Below are 6,367 nucleotides of genomic sequence, written 5' to 3' on the forward strand. Positions count from 1 at the left end.
CCTAACGTTGTCCACCGCTGATTTTACAGGTAACAGGAGGAAATAAAGTACGTTGACTTAAATGTTAGTCATATTTTTTACCCATTAGTTTCAGATGAACGGAAGTTCACAAATAGGATGAGAAGTAAAAGTCATCTTAGTTCTTGTTTGTTGCCAGCCATTGACAGGCAGCTCCACTGCCTCACCTTGGTAATGGGCACAGTGCGACTCTTCAGGCTCACAAAAAGTGAAAGAAGAGAAAGTCTTCAGTATTAGTATGTCTCTCTTTCTTCTTGAGGGGTTCTCCTTTGCTCTTGGAGAGCTGTTTGCAGCACTTTGTGTTGCTTTGTTAGAGATTGTGCTGCCTCTTTAAAACACAGGAGGAGTTTGGACTGCTTGCCTAAGCTGTGAGATATTAGAAAAGACTTAGAAGGTAAAGACAGTAACAGCCTGTGTGTGAGTGAAAGGCACCAAAGAGAAAAAAAGAGGTTTAACATGGTTCTTAATGCAAATACCCTATGAAACTGTACCATTCTTGTCAGGCAGTGGTGTTACTCTGTTGGAAACAAGAAATGAGTCGCCATTGCACAGTGACCTGTACTTTTGATAAACTTGGCTGCCAAAATGCCTGACCTTCTAGAGATATAACACTCCCACTCACAGACAGCTCGTCCTCAGTCTTGCATTCAGCATGACTTGCTCTGCTCATCTCATGTGGCACCAGCTGCTACCGATGTGCAGGTGGGGACGTCCCCCCTGCACCTTCCTCAGAACTCACCGCCCTGCTGGCATTAACTCACTACTGGCACAGGTCAGAATGTCCTGCTCTTGATGTCTAAGTCTTGGCTTCTCTGTTGGTCCTGTGGGGCAATCTGTTGTGTGCTGGGATGCTGCTTGCGAGTGCTTTGCCTATGTTCCCTGTGAGCCAGGACTTCTGAAAGTGGGTGGCACTTCCCTGTAGCAGGTGTTTGGATCTTGGTGGTCTTCAATGTCCTTTCCAAGCAAAGCTGTTCTGTGGTTCTGTTATCCTATGAATAATATCTGAGGTAGCTTAAGGATGTCTCTGTGTGGATGCAGGACGTTGTCTATGTGAGGTTAGGTGGTCAGCCATGAATCCTAGAGAAGGAAGTGAAGGCAGGATCTGAAAGGAGTGTGAGAATCGTTGGACAAACCAGCAGGAACATGTGTGTGAAAACAGGAGAAAAGAAACCACAGACAAAGAAGGAAGAAAATGAGTATTGGGCATGAGAGGAAGGAAGAGTAATGGATATGACCATGGCGAAATTTGGGAGTTAGAAAGCTACAAGGAAGGCAGGAAGAATGCTGGGAAAGGGAAAAAAAAATATATTGATTGAAAATAATAGAGAAAAACAAAACAGAGAGCAGGTTAGAGAGAACTTTAGCTAGTAGGGGAAGGTGAAAGTGGAGAAACAAAGCAGAGTTAACTCTGACATCTGTGGCCAAATGTTTAACTGCATCTAGTATTTTGGACTAATCCATAAATGTTAGACTCCTCAAACTTAGGCAAAGCTAATTAAAAGCCTGAGATAGAAGAAAAGAGAATTTTTAATCTAGAGTTAGTAGAAAATATTTTAAAGAAACATCAAAGGGAAAAATAGAAAGAAACAAAGTGTAAGATTGTAATATTTGTAAAATGAATGTCGTTTTCATCCATTCTTGCAGGTGGATAAAGACATTTATGATTTCTTAAGCAGTGGTTAGCAGTGTTTGTTTTTTTTTAACCATCAGAAGCCATAGTAAAAGCCAAGGCAAACATAATGGTAAGAAGTATGCTTGTTACTGATCTTTCGTGAAGGAGCACTCAAAAATAAATGCTTAGCTTGGGAAGACTTTTCTGTGCATAATGTGAAGCTTTAAGGTTGTATGCTAATAGGTAGTGGTGGTACAACTGGTATCATCTTCAGGACTAGCACTGTCACTTGTTTAAGTGCTCCTGAATTAAAGAGAAGATTGCCAACTGTGAGAAAGCCAGACGGGCTGTGTGAGTTGGACCTGTCCTGCAGAAAGGAGTAAATCCAAAGCTGTACCTCAGAGGAGATGGAAAGAAAACGTAGAGCTTTAGCCTAATAACTGAATGTACGAGGTTGGGGTTGTACCACCTGCCCCAGTGTTCATGCAGGAAATTCTCAAAGTTTTGTTTATTCCATTTTCCATACTGAAAAAATAGCTTTGAAGAGTGTTTTGAGGAGGAGGCTTTGAGTTTTTTTGCCGAAGGAGAGAAGTTACATCTCAGACCTTGTTGAGTTCGGTGTCGTCGCAAAGCACTGGTCTGCAGTGTCTCTTGGGTGTCATGGAGAATTTACATTATCAAGGTAATGCTGAGATGGGAAAGCTGAGATTTATTGAGCTCTGAATTGGAAATCTGAATAGTTAAAAATTACTAAACCTGCTTTGGTACATTCAGGTGCATTTTAAAAACATTTGGCCCGTCTTTGCTCAGACATTATAATATTTCCCTGACTGTGCTTTTTCAGAACTCTAATATCAAAATGTGCTTTAACTGAACCACTGGCAAAATAAAGAAATATTTGTTTTTTGGTTTGGGTATAAATAATCATCATTATTGCTTGGACATGAAGGCTGGGAATTCCAGGTCATAAATGCAAAAGTGTGAGATCTGCACAGAAAATTCTACCATACTCGGACAGAGCAACCATTTGTACATTGCTGAGCAGAAACAATACTAATAATGTACTAAGGGTTATAGGGTACAAAAGTGTTAGATTATCTTTGCCCAGTCCTGCTTCAGGCATAAATTTCTTTTTCCTCAACAAGACAGGAATTGTCTGGAAACTTTTGCATTGTGATGGTTCAAGTAAGTTTTTTAGGAAGACAGAGAAATGCAACTTTACTATCTCAAGTTTTGACTAAGCTCTAAACCTGCTTTGGTTCAGTAGAGCAGGCTTTTAAATTCCACTTTATTTCCTGGGTTTATTGACACATCAGGTTCGAGTTCTAGCTTGCGGCCTCATTTCCCTTGCCTTAAAGTGTGTGATTTTTAAAGGCTCTGAAGTCATGTTCTTTCAAAGCATAAGTAATTTACTAAACCACTACATCCTAAGTTGGTCAAGGGAGGAGAAATGTTGTGATCAAAAGGTAGGCTCTGTTACTCCATCGTGGAGCACTTGTTCCATTTCATATTCACTGATTTCCAACTGCAGCAGTGACATTTCATTGTTTGGCTGTATTGACATATCATAATTTTTCAATTATGAATCCACTCGTATTTCAGTGAAGAAATGACAGACGCCTTTTGCCCACTGAATAAATATCAGATCACTTGGTAACCATTCTGCAGCCCTTGTTCGACAAACGAAGGTGAACGCTTGAAGGCACTGTGAGAAAGTTCCTTTTCTATGGATCAGTCACATTGATCTTCTGAGTAACAATGACTTCATTTAGGTGGATGAACTAAGGTGCTTCTGTCTGATACGCTGTTGATGGTGCCTCGTAAAAATAAATTATTAAGGCGCCTTTACCTGCAACTCTATGTATAAAGAGATTTCTCATTTCCATAGTACAATCAGTTCTCTTGGATTTTCATGTGGCCTTCCTGCCGGTGTTGATGAGACGTTATATGCTATCTTTGAAGCGAATTAAAGCATTTAGATCTCTTTGTTCCTTCAGTGTTTGTTTTCTCATGCAGTTGGAGACTTCATCAGTCTGTTACCGGTCAGACGTGTCCATGTGTATGGAGCCATGCGTTCAGGAAACCTTTGTCCTTGACACTGACAAGATTAGTTAAATACCTTCCGTGATGTTTTTGTATATTTATTGAAGACTTAGGAAGCCAATATGGAGCTCTACATACACTGATGTATGTATTGGATGCGTAACTGAGTGGCTGTTCGCAGGATGATCTCCCTTTTCTCTTCAACTGGGTCGTCTTTTCATTTACCTTCTTGTCATCACCGTTGCCTTGACCGTCCCTGTATGGTGATACACAACACTGACTCAAGGAAATCTGAAAGAATTAATATCTGTCTCTAAAATAGAGTTCAGAGATTTACACTTCCAAGCAGCTGGTCTCCGTCACAGAGAACTACTGATGGGGTTGGACATGCTGGAGCACCAGACCCTGCCATTTGAAATTCTTTCTAGTCATTGAGAACAAATGAAGGGAGTAGAAGCAGCACTCCCTGGTCATTGCTAACAAGACTCCTCTCATCTATGCTGTATCAGAAGGTTTATCATTGAAGGCTACTGTGAAGAGCTTGGTTTGTAATTTCTTTCCTATCCACAAGTGTAGTAATATAGCAACTTAAAATTGCATTCCATCGGCAGAGCAGAGTAGCTGCAGTTAGAATGCCCTGTTTTTTCCATCATCCACTTTTTTGTTTTTCTGCCTCCAAAGTAAGCAGTGCAGATCTGGGGGAGGGTGGGGGAAGCAGGTTGACTTACAGCTGCACAATTAATATTTTCATTAAGCATTTTGGAGAGGCTTGCTCTCGCGGATTTGTTTCTATATCAGAAGTGTTTGAAGTGTCCTTTCAGGCAGCAGAGAATGGATCTGAGCAAAGCAGGGAAAGGACCATGTTAGCTGCTCCCCAACACTCACTGCTGAGCACTGGAGTACAGCTTAGCAGGAAGTCTTAGTTTTGTCCTCAGACTGCCACTATTGCCTTTTTCCTCAATAACAGTGAATGAGGAAAGGATTAGAGAAGCTGACTGTGCTGGGCCAGTCTAAGAATGTAGTCCAGAATGAAAGTTACTAGCTTAGCTCTTCAGCCCAGAAAGATTCAAAATTCTTCATGACAGGCAGTGTGTTTACCCTATCTCTGCATGAGGAATGAAATCTCTGTCATCTCCACTTCTGTCTGAATAAAAGCAACCCTGTTTCCCCACATGATCGTTGTAACTTACCACAAACAATAAATAATAATATAAATTTATAATAAATAAATATATATAAACTTACAATAAATAAATTCTAAATAATCTTTAGAATCCAAGTTAGGACAGCAGGAGTGAAATTCATCAGATCAATGCAGAAAAAAGACCATAAGCATGAGCTTATCCCTATGGTGCTGTGTGCACTGCCTTTCTCCTACAGGATGAATGGCAGTCATCCAAGTTTCATAGAAAATCAGGATAATGTAAAAATAAGTAAGGAGTGAAAAAGGAAAACTAATCAGACAATTTTTTTACGCAAAAGAGTTGAGTATATCTGTGAGGATAACTGTGCTTGCAATGAAACATTCTCAGTTCTGATTTGGGCAGCATGCACTGCCCAAACTCTCTTCACTTCAAACACTCTTCACTGCAACACCCAATAAGAACATGGTTTCCTTTTGATCTCCTTCTACAACTGGACTGCAAGTTCCCATGCCCTTTTGGCTGTCACCCCTACATCTGCATGTCAGAAGTTTTCTTTGTAGCTGATTGATTTCTTTATCTCTGCAGTGAGCAACAGAAGTACTTTGAAGACCATTATGTCAGGACTGAGAACTTATGCTCAGCTGGGCAGTGGATCTCTTACCCATTGCCATGAACAACACCAAACTGGGAATGCAGAGCACCTTAGGTAAGTGTTTAAAAAGGCCAGAAAAACACGGTTTTGGATTGCTAAATATCTTTCTCATCACTGAAATGCGTAAGTTTTGGCCACTGTCAAATTTTCATTTTTAAATTAAAATTTAGTTCAGGAACAGGTTGCCCAAGGAGGCTGTGGATGCCCCATCCCTGCAGGCATTCAAGGCCAGGCTGGATGTGGCTCTGGGCAGCCTGGGCTGCTGGTTGGCGACCTGCACACAGCAGGGGGTTGAAACTAGATGAGAATTGTGGTCCTTTTCAACCCAGGCCATTCTATGCTCCTATGATTCTGTGATCCATGGGCATACAAACTTTTGTAGTTATTGAATACAAGTTGTCTTGGGCCACACTTGCTCCAAAAGTGATACCTCATACTTATTTCCATGGAAACAACAGATACAAAGGGCACAGTAACACCAATAGAGCCATTTCTCACTATCTTTCAGCATATTCACCACCATTGGCTTTGGGATACGTGACCTTTTTGTGAAACTAACACACCACTGGGGTTCAGTGGCAGTGTCTGCAATTCTTAGTGAGCTCTCAAGGTGTTCATCAGAGATCTTTGATGAAATTTTACTCTTCCTGTTCTTCATCCTTGACAGTGATTGTTAAAAATGTGGGTATGGCCAAAATGTGATGACATGAATAAGGTGTGATTGTGAAGCGAATGATATTTCTCTCTGCTTACATGGGGATTATGAAAGTCTGATACAGAGATGTGATCAGAATTTTGAGTTGAATATGTGATTGCAACTCTATAGATTGCATTTGCAAATTTGCTGGTCATGTATTTGTATCAACTGGAAATGCATTTGCAGTTATAAATTGATGG

Source organism: Tympanuchus pallidicinctus, unplaced genomic scaffold, assembly GCF_026119805.1.
Source record: "Tympanuchus pallidicinctus isolate F22 unplaced genomic scaffold, pur_lepc_1.0 scaffold4, whole genome shotgun sequence".
NCBI classification, from domain to species: domain Eukaryota; kingdom Metazoa; phylum Chordata; class Aves; order Galliformes; family Phasianidae; genus Tympanuchus; species Tympanuchus pallidicinctus.